The sequence below is a fragment of the Amblyomma mixtum genome, chromosome 5 (assembly GCF_055824585.1).
Source record: "Amblyomma mixtum isolate Tamu chromosome 5, ASM5582458v1, whole genome shotgun sequence".
Taxonomy (NCBI): domain Eukaryota; kingdom Metazoa; phylum Arthropoda; class Arachnida; order Ixodida; family Ixodidae; genus Amblyomma; species Amblyomma mixtum.
In genome coordinates, this window is record NC_143016.1 from 129,417,445 (window position 1) to 129,439,799 (window position 22,355).

Genomic DNA, 22,355 nt, shown 5'->3' on the forward strand with positions numbered 1-22,355 from the left:
CGCCACCGCTGCCCGGAGGGCCAGTATGAGCTAATACCCTCTTCTTCTTTGGTGAGGCTGCGTTCGCTGCTGCCTCCTTAACGACATTATCGCGAGGAGCTCAGAGGCTTCCGCGCGGCTGCCGCGGATACCGGGTGCGCTCGGCCCCATCGCAGCCGGCGAACACTCGGTCGGCCGACCTCTTTGCGCCGCCCCCCTCCTCTCTCTTACTTCACCCTTCTTTTTGTTCCAACCTCTCTCTTCTTCTTTTTATGGTTTCATTATCATTCCCCTAGAGTTCGGCGCTCCCTCACTTGCTTTTTCTCACTCGAACGCCACCCAGCCTCACAAACCACGGGAAACGCGGGTAACGCGCGTGGGCTCCTCGAGCTTCGGCAGAGAGATGGAGAACAGATTTATATCTTGTTCCTCCTTTGGGTCACAGATAGGCCCTTTTGCCCTGGGTGGTGCCCTTACCCGATTCTAGCTAACCCCTTCTCGCCCACCAACCCCGTTTCCAAATGCCCGGTCTTGCGTTGCCCCGGCAGCACCGAACCACTTCCCCCGCATTTGGTCCCATCGGCCGGGGACCCCGTGAGTTAATACACTCTTCTCGTGAGGCGACGCCGCCGCATTATCGAGATGGGCTCGGGGGCCCCAATAGAGCTTCCCCTGGGGCCGTTAGCGCGCTCCTTCTTCTGTTTGCGGCTCTGGTTAGAACGGCTAGCTGTTCTTTTTTTTTTTTGTTCGCCGCAAACTCTGTCGCCTCAACTTTTCTTTTCTCGGCTTCCTTCGTTTTCTCCCTCTTTATTTTTATATTTTTGCTGTTTTCTGCGTCACTGGCAACTTTCTGACCCTCCCCCACTTTCACGCGAGCCTTCTCAGCGTGCAAGCACGGGGCTCTGTGTGAACCGAAAAGCGAGCCTTCGAAGCTCAACTGGATAAAGTCGCCTCCACACTTCAGCCTCACTGATCAGTGAGGCCAGCTAAAGCGGGATCTGTCACGCTGGCCGCCCGGACGACGAGCCGCGAGGCGAATTCGCGCGCGCTCCCGTTTCGGGAATACACGGGGAGGAGGAGAACGAGGCGTTGTGGGGGAGGGTAAAGTGAAAGAGGAACAGCGGGCGCCGCCGCTTCTGGCATCCGACGAAGATTGCTGCTCGACCATAGGGAAAAGGGGCGCGGGAGCAAAAGAGAGGGACAGCACTGGGAGCACAGGGGGGGGGGGGGGGGAGAGGGAAAGGCACCCGAAGGGGGAGGGAAGGAGGTCCGCGAGGCAGCGATGCCACTGCGCCTGGCGGTCGGAGGGCGAGTTAAAACAGAGAATTTGCCCCGCAACGCACATCACACGCGGCCGCGCGGCGGTCGTCGCGTGCTGGGTTTCGTTGTCGCCGGGAGCGACGCCGTTATCTCGCAACAACCGGCGGAGCTGGACGCTGTGTTGCGTGCTCCCTTGATCTATCGCTGTCTGCTCCTGCGCACTCATTCATTCGCCATCTCCTACCAGGAAGTGTTTGTCGGTTCTTTTCTTTCTTTTTTATAATCGTGTGTGTGGTTCCTCATCACGTACTTTTCGGCGACATTACGTTCGCATGCTGCGTGTCTTCGCACCTTTCGTCTACAAACTTTTTCTTCTTGCGGTGATGCACTGTGTGGATTTCCTCTTCGAGAAGGCTACGGGACGTTCAGACAAGGCTACTCGCCTCCGTTGCTCGCCCGACCTGTAGACAGTGGTGTCGTGGTGGCGGGCTAAGCGTGGTTTCCGCATACCCGCCACTCCCCGTATGGAGAGAAGCGACGGACCGTACGCGCGAAGACGTCGCCGACGTGTGCAGCCGCGTCCGGCGCCACCGAATCTGGTATCGGCGCAGGACCTCGCACGTCTGAAGACCGTACGAGCAACGAAGCAGAGGCCGACTACAGCGCAGCGCGTTTTCTTTCGAGCCACCGCCTTTGCGCCGCCGCCCCCTTTGCTGCTAGCGCGTTGGATACGTGATTACGAGTATCTCTGAAGAATCCTGCAGACTGTGCGCGCAGTTTTTCCTCCAATAACCTTCTCTCTATCTCTCTGTTTACGCAGTTCTGTTTTCTTTCTCCCTCTCTCCAACATGACAGAGGCTCTTCCTCTCTACTCCGCTGTAGTTGTGTGATTGTGTTTGTGTATGGTGTTGCGTGGCTCAAGCGCCCTTCTTAGCCGGCGTACGTGATCGTAAGTTCTGGATCTCTCCTTCCTACACTTCAAGTTTTGCGGCGTCCTTCTCTTCGCATCTCAGTGCGTCGCTGCGAGCGCAGAGTAGCTTATGTTGAAAAACTTTCTAGCGTGGAAAAATCTATTTCGTCGCCGGGCCTTTGAAGCGAAACGAATACCCATTAACGGCTGTTCGCGCTGCTCGGACTGGTCGTGTCCCGTGTCTGTATCCTCTATCTTTCTATATTTTTCACGCTCTCTCTCTTTTCTTCCACTCGGTCCGCCGCTGATTGAGGCGAAAACTACGTGACGCCTTCTTAACGCGCGCACTCTGCGGCGCTGGCGAGTATTTGAAAGCTGCGGTGAAAAGACGACCGTGAGAAGCCACGAACAGGACGCCCTTTTAGCGCCGCCAGCGGCCGTTCCCCTGTCTCAACTTTTCATGTGCTCCGTCTAAATGGACTAAGCGTGAGACAGACAAGAACAAAAGAAGGGGCAACAACAAAAGGAAAGAGAGAGCGAGAAGACATGAAGAAAGTCCCCAAAAATATGAGCGCACGAAGTCGCCGGGCTACTACTACCCAGGACGGTGCGACCAGCGCTCTAGTGCGCAGCGACTGACGGCGCCCGCAGCAATGCCTGCGGCGAAGGCGGCGAGCCGAAGGCGCGGTGGTCGCGGCCGCTTCGCTCGAATGCCGTCTGGACTCGACGCGTCTTCCTCCCGCCTCGATTCGGGATGATACCTGTGCGCGAAAGGACGTGATTATATTTTATTTTCATCTTCCCCACTGTCGTCTTCCCGATCCTCGTCGTCGTCGTCGTGTCTCCTTCGAGCGTATAGCGCCTTTACTTTTTGCGGTGGAGTGATTGAAACGTCCCGTCACCGCCTCTCTGTGGCCAGTACTGCTTCCCGTCTCAACACTGATACTGCGTCTCTCCGAATCGACGGCTTGTGTTTGCAGGCAGCAGTGTGTTTGTGTGAGTTTCTGTGCGTGTACGTGCTTGAGCCGACGAGTGAGGCGGAGGGTGAAGAAGAGAGTTTCGGCTGTGCTTGTGCGCCGACGAGGGCGTCATGTATTTCCTCTACGGCATGATGAAGCACTGGCAGCTCGTCGGACACCATCATCACCACCACCACCACCATAGGCACAGGCATCACAGAGTAAGCGAAATGCCGCGCGCTGTTTGTGGACTTTTCTCGGCAAATCGTGTAACCATGGATGCTAGTCTGCGAAGAATTGTGAGCTACTAGAAGTTCAGGAGACGGTGCGTGCGTAAAATTAGGAAAAGAGCTATCGGCAAGTGCTCTGACTGCTTTTTTTTTTCGTAGTCAGCTTTATTGCATGCTTCATTCGATCTTGTTTCCTGTAGTGAACGTGCATTAAAGCTAAGTTGAACGAAACTCGACCTCAGAGACGATTTACATTTCACGCCGCAAACCATTTGCATTGCATTAGTGATAACTGCTGATCCATCGAGTTGGTCGGCACAATCGGGTTTTTATGGCTGTTGTTAATCGTAATAGTTTGACCTTGCCTGTATGACAAAATCGAAAACTGCGTCCGGTGAAGGTCAAACCAATATCACCAGAAGATGCTTGGACAAAATGAAAACTTCCTGATAATATTATTACCTATGAGTACCATCCTGTAAAAGGCTATTATTCCGCTTTTTTTCCCTAGCTGAGTGCGGTGTTGCCTGCTCAGTTATCGATTCTCTGAGTCATTAACCTCGTCTTCCTAATTGGTTGGGTCTTGTTAGAGCTCGCGGCACATGGTTTCTCTCTCAGTGTCTTATATCTTGTTCTGTTTAGAATAACAAACACAACTGGTTCCATGTTTCTTCTTCAATTTTTAATTTTATATCAAGGCGTAACGTGTGTTCATGATGAGGTTTTTATGCTGTTTCTTCACACAAACGAAATTGTTTTCTTTAATTGCTTTTTGTGTTGTTGAGAACGGCTATAGGTACTCTGAAAGATCGAAGCTGCACCTAACTATAAACATAAGACGGGTATCTCAACTCATAAATTCAGTTTAGACTAATATTATTATATCCTGCAAATTTAGGTCGAAATGGTTGACGACCCATGTGAAGTGTTCTCCTGACACTATCTTCAAGCTCGCGCTGGAGTGACGTAACATCAAGATTCTTTCTAGCGCATTTCTTGTGGAAGAAAATGAGGACCTGCATCCAATAGCTTTGACTGTCGACTTTCGCGGGTGTCGCTTCAATGTGCGAATAAAGCGAAGTCGTACTTCTATCGACTACGCACCTGTTTTTTGTAAATTTGTGGGAAGCTGCGTATGCTGCATTTGAGCTCATATTTTTAATCAAGCCTTGCGGACACGTAATCTTCAGTGCTAGCTGTGACGGCCTAGCAACGCAGAACCCGCAAAATGGCGCATAAATGCCAGCCCTGTTCATCAGCCGGGAACGCCGATACTTTCTCGTCAGAGCTAAAAACGAAGATAGTGAGGAAAGGGGTACCGAAATGGACAGTCCCTAGCCTTGCCTACGTTCTTACAAAGATATGAGAGAAACTGTAGAGGATTTTCGCGCGTCCTTCCTTCGGCCTGCCCGCTTGTTCGCTTTCATGATACAACTGAACGCCAGCCTCGCCGCGGTGGCTCAGTGGTTATGGCGCTTGGCTACTGACCCGAAAGACGCGGGTTCGATCCCGGTCGCCGCGGCCGAATTTCGATGGAGGCGAAATTCTAGAGGTCCGTGTACTGTGCGATGTCAGTGCACGTTAAAGAACGCCAGGTGGTCAAAATTTGCGGAGCCCTTCACTACAGCGTCTCTCATAGCCTGAGTCGCTTTGCGACGTTAAACCCCAATAAACCAATCAACCAAGCAACTGAACGCCGCCGTCGATTATCCCGGCAGGGCTCCAAATGTTCCGCGTGCAAACAGCTTTCTAAAGTCGTCTTCGTTGTACAACAAAATAAAGCGAATAGAGGCGCTCAGCGGGGCTTGCGGCGTCGAATAACACCTCTCGTGAAAGCTGGCTACTACGTAGAGGGCTCGCGGCGCTGAAGCGCCGCAATCGGAGGAGGGATTAGGTGCGAGCTTTCAGGCGGTAGTTTGCCGTTCGTTCGACGAGCTTTTAAGGGCGAAAAGTGTTTCCGACGTCTCTCGCTAACGCGACTGCTCCTGCTGCTGCTGCTTTAGGAGCAGTTGTTTGTCAGTGCGCCTAAGCTGGAGGCGACGGACTGTTGAGACCACTGAAGAAGTTCCATTTCGCAATGGAATTGGTTTTGCGGGTTTCTCGTCTGCCAGGTTCGTTTTTTGCGCAGGGAGTTCAATAAGACTTTGGCTTCTCCGAAGCGGCTTCTTATTTACTTATATGCGTGCCATAATTTTGCTAGTCTAAGTCCTCTCATTTCTTCTTTGATCACTGTTGGTGCCTTCTGGTTTTGCTTCTGTGTGTGTGCGTGTGTGCGGAAGTGTGTTTTTGCGTGCTTGTTTTCGACTTTGCACTTCTCGTCGCTCTTCAATGTAAAAAACAAACCGCGTTAATTTACTACCAAGCACTGAGAGGATATGATCTGAAAAAAGAAAGCAGACTGGTGACGTCAGCACAAAACTCGCTCCATGTTAGGAATGAAAATGTCTATTTTTGGGATAAGTGTTTGAATATATATAACCAATGCAGCAGGGTAATAGTCTCTTGTTGCGCAGCTCACCGATCGAATGAAAAGTCTAATTTATTCTAACTGCCTCCGGGCCACTCCGCATAACCCGCCTTTTTCCCGTCGTTCCCTTTGTACACGACGAAAACGGTAGTCGGCGAACGCTGATGTGCTCTGTTACTGAGCCACTTCCTGAGATTTGTTTTTTCGCTAATTAAAAAATAACGCTACCGAACATAACGACAAAATTCGAGCGCAAAAAGCAAAATACCTCTTCGTATGCTCATGCGCAAAAGTCTGTAATGTACTTTTAAAGATTTTTATTTTTATCGGCCAAATGAATGCTTAGCCACCATGGTTAGCTTCTTTTCGGGGCGCTTCTGAAACTTCACGTCTTCAGTAACCAGCGCTTCTTCGTCGGCTCACGGCGTTTCTCTGAATGCATTTCTTCGGGTGAGAAAATGGAAGTCCCCGCGGAAAGCCACTCGACCCAAAGGCATTGGCGAGCTCGTTTTGCGCTTTTCTTTTCTTCATGTCTGGGGTGTTTCTAAAACAAAGGCCCTTTGATAGGTGTCCTAAAGGAAGGAAAACGGATCCTGCTAAAACGCTCCTGGGACTGCTTCGCCGAAGCAGGCTTTGCCTCACAACTAGTATTAATGAGGAAAAGCCGAACATAAGCAAGCACAGAAAAATAAAGTTTGAGAAAGGGTTGTTTTTTGCTTAGAACATTTTATTGAGGCTTGGTAATATTCAGTGTCTGTCGGTATACCTTTTTTTCGCTGAGAGTTAAAGTTTATTTATGAGAGTGGTTTCTTGCTTGCAAGTATATTTTTATTGTGCGCCTCTTCCACTAAATTAAGACAACGCCGTTTTTAATCGTGGCGCAAAGCCTTTTCTTCTTTGGTTTTTGCCAGAAACAGGTACATAATAGCAGATTACCAGCCCTTTCTCGTAATAAAAACTATGTAGCTTGTTTTTCACGTCTTCTTTGGTGCTTTTTCTTTATTATTCAATTTAGGGGATGTATAGACGCGAGCAGAAGTGGACAGACCACGGGAACGGTGGAAGAACTGCTTATCAGTGATATCTCCTAAAGCCTACCTATTCTTGCGATATGCGCAGTGGGCCTGCCTAATATTCTAGCCTGCTCGTCGCAAATTTCAGTCGGACACGGCTTCATCGAAATAAAAGCCGCAAGGGACCGCTATTCGCTTCCGCGAGAGGGCAGGCTACCTGGACGAGCCAGTTAGCGCGTGCGAACTGTTTTATCAGCCAATATTTATCGCAAGTCGATATCGAAGCACTAACTTGCGCGCAGGTTCTGCATTCTGTCTAAAGTAACGTACGGCTTCCAATTTTCTGTGGTCGTTCCCCCGTGCCATGCTACACAGATAAAGCTGTAGCAGCCGCTTTCTTGTGCTGAGCTGTCAGCTGCCAGTCAGCGAAAGACGATGGATCGTTGGCCTCAGCTGGCAAGAGGATGAATAGCACGCGCGAAACTTTCCACCACACCAGCTGCTGAAACAGCGCAGTGAACCGGATTTTTCTTGGAGAACTGCATGCGGAGTCTACTCGAAAACTTTTGCCGCAATAGAGACCGACTGGTAAAACGGCTCGCGCCCTAGCTTGCTTGCCCAGATAGACTACCACCGGGGAATCGAAGATTGGCATGTTGCGGCTTTTCTGTGCAAAAAGTCTTGTCCGAGTTGAATGCGCGGCGAACAGGACAGCATATACGGGGAAGGGGGGGAGGGGGGAGCACCAAATATCTCGACAACATGTAGTGCCACCAGATAGCTGTGATAAGCAGTTCTGCCACATTTCCTGTGCTCTCTCCACCTTTGCTCACGCCCGTACTTAAAATAAAAACACGCCTGCCGTACATTGCCGGCTTGCTGTGAATACTATGTTCAAGTAGATGTTTACTTGGACGGTTATCAAGTCTATTTGCGAAACGGATGGGGTACACATGCGAGCTCATTATAAAAACATCTGCTTACGCGCGTTCAAGTGTAAGCGCCAAGTCTAAATGGAAGCGCAACAGATCCGCTCTGCTACTAACTTGATGTATTGTTATTTGTTTTGTTCCGTGCAACTCCCTAAGGACGGTCCTTATCCCAAGCATGCTATAAGACGGCAAAAAGAAGACATATCTGCTTATTGAATCGGTTGGTATTACGAATTCATTATAGGGAACGGCTGCAGAGCCCATTTTTCTTTCTCTATGAGTAGTGACGTACAGGTGCCGTCAAAGGTAAATGGAAGGCAATATTAAGGGAAAAAAATTAATCATTGCCGCCTCACTTCCTGCATCCTTGAATACATATGTGCAGCCTAATTGTGATTGTGCGAATTGCAGTGCGCACCAACAAACATGGACCATTATGCTTTAGATTTAAATAAATCAAAGTTTTTGACAAAGTCGCCTTCCATTTACTTTTGACGGCGAGTGTACATATCCACAAAACACCCTTCTCACCACTAATTTAGGAGCGAATTTGGTGACGATTCTCCGTACTTTGTTTACTTACAAATCTGCCTTTCTGTTTGTCCCGCTTCGACACACTAGTCCAAATTGTATCAGATTCATTAACAACAGCAGGTAGGGTAGCGACTTTTTCCGATGCTAATAGCAACTCGGCGCGAACCGCAGGCGCTTTCAGTTGCAATCTGAAACAGAGAAAAGCGCTCGTCTTACTCATCGGCAGATCAAAAAGGAAATGGAGAGAGCTCGATGAGCATGAAGAGCTGCACGGGTGAAACAGCGAATGCGTGAAGCGCAGGCATTAGTGCGTTCGTGAGTGCGTTGTCAAAGGGAAAATGAAAGTGTATTGAGCATTAAATTATCCCTGGCTGCCCATTACGAGAGCTGTGCTTGAGCTATATGTGCGGCAGATACGTACCGACGTGCCTTTTTTAAAGACGCAAGAAATGAAGACAGTATAGCGAAAGCACCGTGCAATAAGAATATCCAGCATCCGACAAAAGTGTTTTATCATTCCTTCTTAAAGCAATGTTGTTGATAAACAAGATCAAGTGTGAAGGTGTCAAGAGATCAGCGTGCCCCGTGAGTGAGAACGTTTATTCGATGGCATGTTGTTATGGGCAGACATGCCGGAGGCGCAAAGACAGTGACGTGCCAGTGCAAGTCTGTAACTGGTCAAGGGGCGACACGTAAGCGAGCTACTCGCAAAAGGAGTGGCCACAGCGCAGTTTTCAATTCTACTGGCCCGCCATGCAAGTGAAACAAACGTCGCCAGAGAAACACTGTAAACGAAGAGCCAATAAAACCTACTTTTCACCCTCACAAAGTCACTGAGAAAAATTTCATGAACAATCTGTTTGCTGCAGCGTTATATTTTATACGCCCTATCGTGTTTCGACCCAAAAGGGAGCTCTGTAAGCAGCCCTTCTGCGTACCGGCTTACAGCACTGCTTCCTAACAAAGTTTCAGGCATTTACCTTGCTTTAAAAAAAAAAAGTAAAGTTGTTACAGGTTTAATGAGGAATATCGTCTGCAAAATAGGGGCATTGTCCGCATTAATAACGGTTGACTGCGTAATTAGCGGCTTCTTTTCATGAAGTCCAAGCCGATTTCTGAGAGTTTCCGATGAAATACATTCACGCAAGCAACGGTACAGACAGGGGAAAAATCAAAGAATGCAAGCACTATAAAGAATTCAGCCCTCGTGTTATTTTCTCATTGCATTTTCCGTTTCGTTGCCCGCGTTCCTTGCGCCGCCAGCGACCGTTTGTTTACTGAGAGTCCTAATCAGCTTATTGTCCTAATCCCCTCACTCAGCTTCCGAGTTCCATGCGTTTCTACGCTGCAATGCGAATCGTGACTGAAACGTTACGTGAACGATATAAAGCAGCAAGGCATTTTCCGCGTGCCTTGTAAGTTTTAACACATGTTCAGTTACCCTTCGCGCTGTCGTGCTGTATATCCTCACTTACCTAAAGACGCCGTTGCAATATCTCATTATTAATTCGATATCATTAGTAGCCTCATCGTGAAGAAAATTCGTCTTCGGAAGTTAAATTTTCTCATTGGCAGAAGGGAAGAAACGTCACCAGACCGCAGTATTCTGATTGGCCGGAGAGAAGTGACGTCACTAAACTGGGGCATTCCGATTGGCTAGAGGGAAGTGACGTCACCGGGCCGGAGCATTTCGATTGGCTGGAGAGAAGTGACTTCACCAGACCGGAGCATTTCCATTGGCTGGAGAGAAGTGACGTCACCGAAACAAAGGTTATGCCACTTCCAGTAAAGGCATCAACAGATGTGAATGTTATCGCACTGCCAACACATAATCGAATTAACCTCAGGTGGTCGAAATTTCCGAAGCCCTCCACTACGGCGTCTCTCATAGCCTGAGTCGCTTTGGGACGTTAAACCCCATAAACCAAACCAACCAATCTCCCTGTGAATATCTTTTTTTTTTCTGGAGGCTTCTCATTTTCCCTGCGAACTCTCTTGGCGTACTTACTGTCTGGAACCAGAGTTAACGCGGAAGGAAAGCATTTATCAAGAGCATAAAGACTGGATTTGTTCAGTTGGAGAACCGACGAAGACGCATTCAAATGGGACCCGGTCGCACGCGGTAGGCATTTGGTCTATGACTGCCTACAATGAGTATCACTTGCTCAATTTGCAAGTTTTCTACTTTTCATTTTTTTATAGCACGCTTAGAAGGCCGGGGGGGGGGGGGGGGGGGGATTTTTCATGAAACCCTTAGTTCTTTAGTTCTTTCAGCTTCTTGTGATCTTCTCATACCTGTATCGCCGTCGCCACGTCACTCAAGAGTCTGTATATGCCAGGAAGCTGTCGTTTCGCCAACACCGTAATATATGCGTGCAATAATTCACTGCACATACTGATAGCCGTTTATTTCTGCTTTTAATTTTATACTTGGGCATGAGCATTTTAAATTAAAGAATGGCAGTATGCGTGATAATTTTTCTGAGCCGATTGGTGGCATTTTATTCCTGTTTTCAATTTCGAGCTCAGATAGGATGTCCTCTTTTCTTTACGCCAAAAAGAAACGGCGAAAACGAGAGAAGAGTCAGGGTGGACGCCTCTTCGAGGGCAGCGTGTTTACGCGCCCGGAAAGGCTCGCGTTTCAATGAAATTAGCTCATCTTTCATCCGCTCTTTTTCTCCTCCGTCTGGGCTGCTCGGCGCTCAGTGTCGCGTTGCCTGCCCCTATCAGCATCATCACAGCGTGACTCTTGGCGCCTTGCGCGGCAGCCGCGGTAATAACTCCTTCTTTTCATTAAAAGTTTGCACTCGGCGGTCCGCTCAATCTCTTCCTTCTTTTTCGCTTTTTTGTCATCTCCTTCCTTCCTTTCTTTTAATTCTCTCTGTTCTTTCTCTCTCTGTCAGCCTCCTCCAAAACTTTCCGGTCTTGAAGAGTGTAGTCGCGGGGGTAGCAGCTCCTGCGAAAACTTAGAGCCGCGCTGCTTTGTCCCGCATCGCTCTTGATTAGGTTTTCCTTTTCTCATTTAGCCGCAAGAGTGGAGGGGATAGAGAGAGGGAGACTGAAAAAAAAAGGTGGGGAGGGGGGAGAAGGGAGGAAGCGGAGACTGAGGCGCTCTTTTCTCCAAACTTATGACCACGTGACCGCACCTTCACTCTCATTCCCTCATCCACTTGCCTTCCCCTCGCCCCTTCTCATTGTGCCCGTTTCGATATGCCGAGGGGCGTTTAGGACGCCTGAGATTCGATCCAGTAATCGCTCGTTGATGAGCCTGCTACGCAAGCGAACATGCAGCATGTTCCTTGTTCCCCTCTCGCCTCCACATCCAGGTCCCCATTTTTGCTTATTCTCCTCGGTTCCTTATTTTCCCATCATCTTTTCCTTTTTCTTCTGATGCTCATATCGGTTTCACTCAGGCACCTCCGTCCTGTCTTCTTTTTTTCAATTATTTTCCTTGTTTTGTGACGGTGCCTGCTGTCCGGGAGCACGTGCTTCTGAAAGCGATTGCCCCGAAAGTGAGAAGGTATTCTTAACCGCAGCGTTATTCCTTATCTTTACGTTTTGTCATTATATGTGTTCAGGCTGATTCGATTCTTTTTTTTTTCTTTTCCGACTTCGCGAGGCAGCAGCATCAGCGTTCCCAAGCTACCTTTGTATTTTTTTACCTTTAAGCCAGCCTACATCTCCACCTAATGACATCCCCGCATCCCTTTTTCCTGCCGTCAACTTTCGCGTAATCTTCTTCGGCCTTTTCTCTGGCAAGAAAATTCTTAGTGCCCCGTCGTCTTTTTCGCTGTATTTCGCTTTGTTTCGTTTTTAGACGCTGCTCTAAGAGAGCAAATAGCTATGTCGAGAAACAAGAGACAAAAAAAAACGCAAATAAAAGATTCAGTGTCGTGTGTCTTGCCGGAGTTACACAAGAGCAGCTCGGGAAAGTTCCGCATTCAAAGTTTTGCGTTACTCACAGGCGGTGTTCTTCAAATTCTCTGAACATTGCTTTTCCTGCTACTCCTCGTTCACCTTGACAAATTCGGTTTTTTTTTTTCTTCTCTAAAACTGGAAGAGAGAGAGCGAAAAAAAAAGGAGGTAGTGATGAAAGACACAGTAGAAGCCGCTGTCGCTTGAAACAACATTGGTTTTTCCTTCTCATTTTCTCCTCTTTTGTGGATCTTTCTTTCGACCCGTATCAACGCAAGTAAAAGCGAGGGCATCTGTGGTCTTTCCTCTTTCGCGTTTCCGGGACGGAGAGCGTCACTTCGTTATTTATAAGCCAGAACCTTATTTCAGCTTCGAAGCGGTGAAAAGACGCGAGAAAGTTGCCCTTGGCGCGTGGTCATGGCACGTGCCGCAGCCTACGCATGCACCAGAGGTCGCTTCCTCCGTGAGTTCGTGCGAAGACATTTCTTGCCACTTTGAGTAGCATAAATTGTCACTTCTCCCAGAATAGCCACCTACGCGTCGGACCGTACTAAGCTTTTTAAATTTTTTTGCTGCCCTCCATCTCTCATCCTGTGTCTTACTTCCTCGTATGTTTTTCTCGTTTTATATCACCAGCCTACGGTTCCTTTTATTTATTTATTTCCGGCGTCTGTTTCTCAAAAGTCTCGTCGGAGAGCAGCCTCGTGCTGGGGCGTTGTGTCCACCGAGGCTCGCGACCGCCGTCTACGACGCGGTCGATATGTTCCCGTCGAGGGGACCAAAGATGCTTAGTGGCATAAATTATCGCTTTTTCACGAGCGCCTTGAAGAAAAAAATGGGGCTCTCCGGGAGGGCGCATGGTCGAGGTGGAGAGGAGAAGCTTGGCAGGGCGCATCTGCTAATACGCCTCTGTGTGTGTGTGTTGTATGCAGCCACGGCTGCCCCTGAAGATACCCTCTTGTCTTTCCTTTTCTCTTTTCTTTCTTTAGAGACTCTGTTTCGTTCTTTCTTTCCGACATGCTTGCCTAGCCAAGCCTGTTATTATTTCTTCGCCACGCTGTTCGACCCGTTGTTGCCACTGGCGATTCTCTCGTAGAGGCATTAACTTTCCCCGCCCCTCGCAGCGTGGGTCTTGCCATGCGTCGAGGCGTTGTTTGCATTTTCCGTGATCCGCATTAGTTTCGTGCGCTCCTCGAGGGAGGAAAATAAGAAAAAACTAAAAGACAGGAGGAACCACGGGAGGTTGAAAGAGGGAGGCTCCCTACGCGAGGCTTTTCTCGCTTAATGTGCTTGTTACTTAAGAAGGCGAAGTAATGGAGAAATAAGAGTGCCCCGACGAGAAAAGAAAGGGGAAAATAGGGCGCTGAGGGCGAGCTGCGTGGCGCCCGCAGTGCTGAATGCGTTATGAGCGGCGTTTGCACGCACGCACCGAGGGGAAAAAGGGCGGCGTCGAACAATGGGCAGCCAACGAGCCGCGTACTGGCGTTGCCAGCGACGGTTTGAGAGTATACAGTGTGAAGGATATTCTAGAGCGCTCGTTGGTTTTGTACAGCAGAGGGTTTTTTTCGCCCTGAGCGCTGTAATATCTGGTGATAGGAGAACAGCTGCGCTTCCGCCAATGCTGTTTTTTTTTTTCTTTGTGTGCAGCGAGCTTCCATAACGCTTCGCCTTTACTGGTTTTTTTTTATGTGCATGCAGCGAGCTTCCATCAGCACTTTAAAGGGATTGCTTTTTTTTCTTATTTTCTCAGAAGAGTGTCGACGAAGACTTATTTCCTCAGAAGAGGGTCGACCAAGGCTGGTGTGGCAGAGTTATTGGAGGAGAAATTTGTCTTGTTTTCCTAATAGCGTAGCCTAGTGTCAAAACGTTAAATCTTACAAAATAGGATCAAGTAAGCCGTGCAATGAAAGCAATCTGTGGTTCAAAGACCACCAGAGTTTACAAGGTACACATCAGTCCCTATTTCGATGTTATTCATAAAGCTTCAAGTTTTGGAGGCTCTTCATATCGTAAGATCGCTTTGCTTGAGGTACGTGACTTTCTGTGCGCTTTGCTATCATGTGATGTCTCTGTTGCCGGTTTCTCATATGCTTAAGGCGGATTTTCCTTCTTTCAAAGCACATGCATCTTATGACAATACACTGTCTTAGCTTATCCGTCCTTCAGTGCGTCTCGCTTGTATTTTTTTCTTTTTTTTTCGCGCACATGGTATACGCCTCATCCTGAAGTTTCACATGAAGTGTCACATTCATTTCTATAACCAGGGTCCGTTAACTTGCACTGAAGTCTCAGTTCGGGGCCGGTTTTGTATTTCCCACCCTTCGAGATAGCTGCAAATGTTGGCCATTAAATCAGGCACAGTAGTTGAAAGTTGCATCCACTGGCTAGCCGTCCGTCAGGCTTCTCATATGTGAAAAGGACAATGTAATGCCAGAAAGTCCTGTAAGGCCCAATGACGCTCTTAATTGCTCTCTTCTTCGTGGTTTTCTAAACTGTTCATTAGAGAAAAAATGGAGGGGACACTTCAGCCCCGCCTTAAGGGTATGAGGTGATAGCGTAGTGGGTTAATTCCCATATATGCAGAAGGTCATTCCTACTTTACATTCATAGATCCCTGGGAGTCCTCATACCCTCCTGGCGCAGTGGTGCAGCGGTTAAGCAATACGCCACTGCCCTGCGATGGCAGGTGCTCCCAGCGGTGAGCTGTGTGCAAGCCAGGTTGCTCTTCCCGAGTGACCAATCATTAATTTAAGAGGCACCTGCCACGGTGGGTAGTTTGCTCTCCATCCAGTGGGCAGGTTGTGATGACGCTGCAAGGTCACGTGACCTATAGGTGGCCCACCTGCCTCCTAGGTTGCTCTCTGGGCTCCACCTGCCACAATAATGACGGTCATGTTGCACACACGGCGATCCGGCTATACCTAGCAGAGTGAAGCTATTGCTTCAAAAGAAACTGCGACTATGCGCTGCCTTTACTCTATTACAGCAGTTTCACAGCGCGGAAGACTGTGCGATGCCGCTAAGTCAGGGCACTAAACTGTCGGCTGAAACGCTCGCGACCGCTGCCTTTATTACTGCCGCCAAAAATTTTGCGCCATCTGCGCGATAGCGTTTAATGAGTTCTCCACGCTAAGCGTGCTGCAGCGTGTTTCAATTACTTCGTGCTCCGCAGCTTCTTCCATATCGTACCCCACCAGCTAAACGCATCAGCAGACGCCATCTCTGTGCATTCATAAATGAAAGTAGTTAGCGTACAGAAGAGATAACACGAGCGCTTTGCGTTGTATCTTCTGCACGTCCAGTTTTTTTCTTTAACATCCGTAAGACGTGAAAAACCAACCATCTCAACTTTACGCTCTGATGTGCTTTCGTAAAAATCTAAACTGCTAAACCTGACACTAATGCAAATCTGATGCCATCCGGATTTGAGCCAAATTGCAGAGAAAACTCCATTTTTGTTTCTTGCGTAAGGTGCTTATTAATGCTTGTGTGCGAGTCATTTTTGTTGAAATTATGGACACCAGTGTCCGTGTCAAGTCTCCCTTCTTCCTCTTTCTTTCACTCCCGGTTGCTTTCTTCTATCATAGCTCCGATATTTTTTTCCTTTCATATAAACCGAAGCACATCTCGATACTCACATCATCTCAAACGAATCAGTGTACCTTCATTGTGATGTTTGAAAAACGTGATAGGACGAAAAATGATCAGAACACAAAGAAATAAGCTGCGGGTTGGATGATTGTCGGTGGGGAAGACGGAATGCGGCTTATATAGACTGGCAAGGAGATGTGCGCAGCTTGAAATTACGAACACGCAGTGATGGAATTACATCACGCGAGGTTGCAGCCGCGTTGCAAGCAGTCACGCGAGCCTGGCGGCCTTTTGAGAAGACTGACTCCATCTCAAGACTAATGATAGGCGCGCACGGGCTTCTATTTCCAGCTGGTGAATATTTCTCATTTCATTTCATTTCCTTAGAGGCTTTAAGATAGAGTACTGCATAAGTGATACGGAGGATAAAGTAAACATTGTTATGGTAGTCAACATTTTTTTACTCTTTCAATGCTTTTTTTTTTCACTTTTTCGTTTGGCTGTGAAGACCAACAGTCTTTATTTTTTTGTTTACGGCAAGAATCCCCACCACTTCAAGCCGCGCTTCGGCCAGCAATAAGTCATCTGGATGTTATGGTTCCTTAAGTGAAGCAACTTCGTTCGCTCGATCTAACATGTAGCCAGGGGAAAAAAAGGCAGCTAGACGTGAAATGGCGCGAAAAGACAGAGACAGCAGCACAAAAACGCAAGGCATGCGGTGTCTAGGTCAAACCAATATACTGATTCATCAAAAAGCGAGCATGTCACGCGAAGCGTCCCAAATCCGAGCTCTGGCAGCGAATGTCTCGCTTCGATATGTCCCTGAGGGTGATCCGGAATACTTTATGCCAGGGTAAACCAGCCCAAACACTCGCTGTACTTCTACGTGCGGCCGGCTGCTTTTTACGTTCCTCGCCTTTTCTTTCTTTTTCTGTTCCTTCTGTTCTCTCTATTCCTCCCTTGCGCAACGCAGCGACGTCAAACGGGAGTGCACCGAGCGCGCGATCGTTTATCTTGAACGAGCTGGACAGTCCGTGCTATCGCTCTCGGCTTTTGCGAACCGTGGCGCGTGTAGAAAGTAAATGAGCAGACGGGCCAAGTCCCTAGTCTGACTTCCACGCGCCGGTCGCCCACTTCTGCCCTGTGCGTCTGAGTATGTGCGCGTGTGCAGAGATGCGTGGACCGTTAAGCATTTTCCCATTACAACCTGCCCGCCCTGCGCTGTCGTAACAGACGACGATTATGCGCGTTGCAGACGGCCACGCAGCGTAAGAACTGGCCGGGACTGGTCGGCTGCGCTGCGGCCAAGAGGGTGAGATAAATGTTGGGTCCGCATTGATATAGACCAAAGTGAGGTGGAGACATATGGAGCCTAGGGAACAAGAGTTCATTTTGTCGCGAAACTTGTTTTTCTTTCTTTAACAGGCTTTGCAACCGTCAAGGCAAGTACTGGACTTTTAGATATTAGTTATAGTCGCAATAGTTATAGTCAATAGTTATAGTTTTAAATAAACACTAGTTATATTCACAACCATGTAAAGTAATATGCTAACAAAAAGTTTTACTTGGTGTATCGGAGCTTATTTACATGAACAACAATTCAATAGCTATCGTTTTTACAAAATAATTGCGGATTGAATTTCTTTTCATCTAAAAGCAATTTTTTGTCCCACTGATGTACAGGCGCGGCCATAAGTAAACGGAGCACGCCATTGCGTTCGAAGTGCAATCACGCTTTCTCCATTGGTAATGAAGAAGCGTTGTTTGTCTGCAAGCAAGCCCACCAACCTCCGCTACCAGCATGCACGTACCACTGCTGGAAATTTCAATTAGGTGACGCGTGAAAAATATTCGAAGACAGTTGCGTGCTCCGTTTACTTTTGTCCGCGCCTGTACGTATCGTCCTCGCTGTCTCTGTGCAGAAAAAAAAAAACTTTCCTCTCTGTAGCCTTTCAATGACCACTGCAGCGCAACGCCCTATCGAATGTCCCATCTTTATCGCGCCATGGAGAGCTTAGCGTTCCCGTATAATCTCCGCTCAGCCTCCCGTTTAACATTTCCAATGGGCAAAAAAAAAAAAAGCCACTCTGCGGTATGAAGTTTCGTTTCCGTTATGGCCCTTTCTCGTCTCTCCGACTGCTTCTCTGAAAACGGACGATCGTTTTTGGGACGCATATATGACATTAAAAGCCCATTTAGCTGCGCGCGCGCAGTTTCACATTACTTTCTTTAACGCGGCTGCCTCGATCGTAAAGGCGGTTCGTGTATCGCTCACTCGATCGCCGTCGTCATGAGCGACGATGTTCCTTTTTGCGAAGCAGCAACGTTTGTCAGAGGAGATAAACTTGGACACGTCAAGACCTCGTCGTCGAAAACGACCCCCCGCCCCCGACGACGGAGATTGTTTGTGGCAAATCGTACGCGTCGGGCACTTTCTCACCGCATGGCCTCCTGTTGAAAAGCACAAGGGGCAAACAAGAACGGTGGCGGCGGACTAAGATCTGCAGAGAAAAAATCGCCCGATTCTCTTCGCCCTCTCCACCGACGTAAAACTATCCTCACAAAAGGGGTCACGTTGGGGTCTATAACTCCCGTCGATTCGTTGTCGCTGGAGACAGAGAGCTTTTGTCACCCCGCCGTATAGAGTCGACGGAAACTTTGTTTCCATCTTCCCCATCATTTACAGAGGCCGCTACGGGTGCTTTACTTCCTTTTTTGCCCGACAGGCGAGGCGTCTGTCTGTGCAGTAGTGCGGTGCCGGGCTTTTCGAGCGTTTGCTTGCCCATTTGGCCAAAGGGTGCCAGATTTTCGTCGCTCACTTCCGTCACTTCGACTGATAACCTCGACCTCGAGTGTCTGCTAACTCTGTTATCGATTGCCTTGTTTAAGGTGATAGCTTTGCTCTTACAGCAACGTCGTATGTTGTGAACGTAGTGAGGGGAGCGTAGTTAGTACTTCGTGCTTGTTACGTTCTTTTCTGTTCTGTTTTCCTGCGGCGATCAATTTTGATTTTTTTTTTGCCGAATTTTCTTGATTACATGCCCCTGATCAGAAACCTATTAAACATATGATTGCAGCTGTTCGGAAATAAAAGTTGAAGCTTCAGTGTGCTACCATTCGTCTCGTCCTGATATGTCTTGTCGCCATGTTCCTTTGCACTGGTCCATAACAAAGGGGATAAGCTTTACCCTCTACAGATTGTTGCTTACGCTATCGAACGAAAACAGCGAAAACTTCACGAGGGCGCAGAAAGGGGAGACGAGACACCGAGACACCGAGACGAGATCTGCGTCCTCGTGAAGTTTGCGCTGTTTTCGTGTGATGGAAAACCAACTAGCTCGTGATGTGTTCTTCGAGTACACTATCGAGTTAAAATGTAGGCTAGCTTCGATATCTGCTGTCTCACTAAAATGTACACTGTTTATTGTTCAAGTGAACAGTAACATTCGCTCCAGTTTGTTCTAGATTTCGCAACTTGCCTGATGTTCCACTCTTTCGCGTACCTTTTGTGACGGGGGGCTGGCCGATCGTTCTTTCCATATATATATATATATATATAGTATACCCTGAGGAAGGACGGTCCTCCGTTCGAAACTGTCGGTATTAAATGAAGATAATTGCAATGTTGTGACCTCCCTGCTTCTACTAAATCTTTATATATATATATATATATATATATATATATATATATATATATATATATATATATATATATATATATATATATATATATATATATATATATATATATATATATATATATATATATAGATATATAATTGTGTATTTTTTGCTTTTGCCTTTCTTAAATTAGCGTTCTTCATCTGCAACGTATATTAGTAGCCGCCGCAGTGGCTCAGTGGTTATGACGCTCGGCTGCTGACCCGAAAGACGCCGGTTCGATCCCGGCTGCGGCAGTCGCATTTCGATGGAGGCTCTTATTCTGTGCGATGTCAGTGCACGTTAAAGAACCCAGGTGGTGGAAATTATACGGAGCCCTTCCCTACGGCGTCCCTCATAGCCTCAGTCGCTTTGGGACGCTAAACCCGTCGGAAACCGTATATTTGGTTCTGACTCGAACACTGTTCAATCCGTGTTGATACTCATAAGCACTATTATTGTCCGTCCTTTTTTGCTCTTTTTCCTCCCACCTTGTTGTAAGTGCAAACTTATGTTGACGCTTGCCCCGCTAAAGCACACGCTCGCTCTGATACGCTCATTAGGCGCGTAACAAGTGCGTGCTCATTACCTTCGCGCACACGTGTCTCGAAATCCCCGCCAGGTTGGACGCATCCGCGCAGCAGGTACGCGCTCTTCATCTGCGCTGCGATTTATCGCAGGCGCGTCTCGTCGGCCCTCGGCCATCGCATCTCCATCCAAAGCTCATTTGTCCCTATTCCTCCGCGAACAACAAATAAAGGCTGAGCGCAAAAAAAAAAGCAAACACCTTACTCGTTCATGCATAGTGTGTCACCCGCTCTCTGATTTATCTCTCGACCTCGGTTCCCGGCTTCGCATCAAGTGCCCTCCAGCTCCTAGCGTTCCGCATAGGCTGTTACCGTTTGCCCTGTTTACCCTACGTTATTACCACGACGGTATGCAGCTCGGAGGCTCTTTTTTTTTCTGTTCTTATTTGCCGGTACTACGTTTTGTCGAACCGTTTTTCTGTTCAACGGCTAACTCTTCTCTGTTTGCTTCTCTCTTTCCTCCTCTCTCATAATCCTCTGATCTAGTTCCCGGCGGAAAATTATTTTAAATATTTACTACAGAAAAAAAATGCGTGGAAGTCGAGATAGGGGCTCGATAGCAGGCGCTTCTTCATTTCTCACATTTCTCGTTTTGTTGTTGCATCGGGCCGTCCAAAGGAAAACGGGATAGGTCCCGCGCATAAAACTGTTTCGCTAGCGTTTTATGTTGCGCGAACTTGTTTCTACATCTTTTTTTCTTTTTTGCGCCCGAAAAATAAGGGAGCAGTCATTCCGTGCTCTCGCACTGTCCGTTTGCATCGACTTCTTCGCGCGGGTGCGATTCGCTGCTCTTTCGACTACGCGCTCTTTCGACTCCCCTAAGCCTCGGCACGACCTCCTCTCCAGTCTACGACCCCGGTGTGCGAGGGTGAAGGAAAAGGCAATCGGGCTCCTTTTAGCGCGGCATCGCACGGTGGCAGTGCTCTGCGAGCTCATCTGCATAACAACCCCGTGCTACCCGCCAGCTATGCATCCCCAGTAATGCTCGTGTTTAGGCTTCACTGCCTTCTTCTTTGTGTGCGGATTTTTTATGTGGGCGCCACCGCTTGAAGTGGCGCCTTGCGTCATTCTCTTTTCTGTTCCCTAATTTTTCTTTATGGCACAGAGATTTTCGCCCGCGCGGCTTCTGTGTATCACATCCGGTGGGCTCAATTCACCGCTTTGGTTTTGCTTTTCTAACTTCCCGCGAGGGAATATTCCGTAGGAGGCTCATCTTGAATGTTTCTCGTGCATAATGCAGAAGAGTAACCCCCCCCCCCCCCCCCCCTTTCGTTTCTCACGGCGTTCCGTACCCAACTCGGTAGCTTTTCCCCACCATACGAGGTCAACAGCTGTTGACCGTAGCATTTTGTAGCAGGTGTGATCTGCATCTTCACTCTAGGAATTCTGATTGAAACTTTAGCTTTCTCCCGCCTCTCTCCTGAAGCGCATATTTTCCTCATCGTTCGTTCTTGAATAGTTCGGTCTCAAGCTCTAGCTTGCAGCAAGCCCACCCCCGCGTTCCGTCGTCTTAACGGCCCCTCGGCCGTAATGTGTTTTCGTTGCGTAAAGCCTCTAAAGAAAGGAAGTTTCAATTTTGGTTCTTGGGGTTGGCGAGTTTGAAGAGGCTTCTTTCACTTCGGATCCTATTTCTCAGTGCACTTTTACTGTCCGCGTTGCAGGGCTGCGTTCTTCGCTAACTTTAGGCCACAAAATTTGGATAAGCGATGCATGCGCACCGCACGCTTAAGCACTCTCCAAGTGAAGATTAAAAAGGATTTCTACATTTCGTGGAGGAGAACTTTTGCGCATGTCTTTCATTTTAGCTTCATCGCTCAGCGCATTGCATGTCATTAAAAGCAAGTGCGCACGGGTGACATTCTTAATCGCTTTTTCCGGTTCAATTTATGGTAAGTAACATTCTTGGCTGCTTACTAAGCCATTTCCAGATGCGTTTAGATGTTTAGTTACGTAAGAAGGCACGGGCTTGCACAGTAGGTTTCATTAGTTAGTATGCTGGACTCTGCATTCGTTGTTTCTCCTCATCTTGCCCGGCTCACTGGCTCGGCTTTTATGGCGTTCTGCTGCCGAGAAAGAGTTCGCAGGTTCGATTCCCGGCCGCGAAGGCCGCATTTCGAATGAGGCGAAATGCAAAATCGCCTCTTAATTGAATTCTCGTAAGTATTAAAGGATTTCGGAGCCTTTCACCCTAAGCGCTAGATTAAGAGGTTATTGCGATAACTGCAGCACACACTGTCATCTCAACCTCATGAGTTCAACTCCGACACCTACCTGGCCAGTATTTTAGTTTATTTTCTTATTGGTGGAAACCAATGCAG

At 48.2% G+C, this 22,355-nt stretch overlaps 1 protein-coding gene across 4 annotated transcripts in view; it reads left to right on the plus strand.

Moving 5' to 3' along the window:
• The window catches only part of CASK (peripheral plasma membrane protein CASK), a 629,306-nt gene that overhangs the window by 432,224 nt on the left and 174,727 nt on the right, over positions 1–22,355 (plus strand). The gene's annotated exons all lie outside the window — the stretch shown is intronic.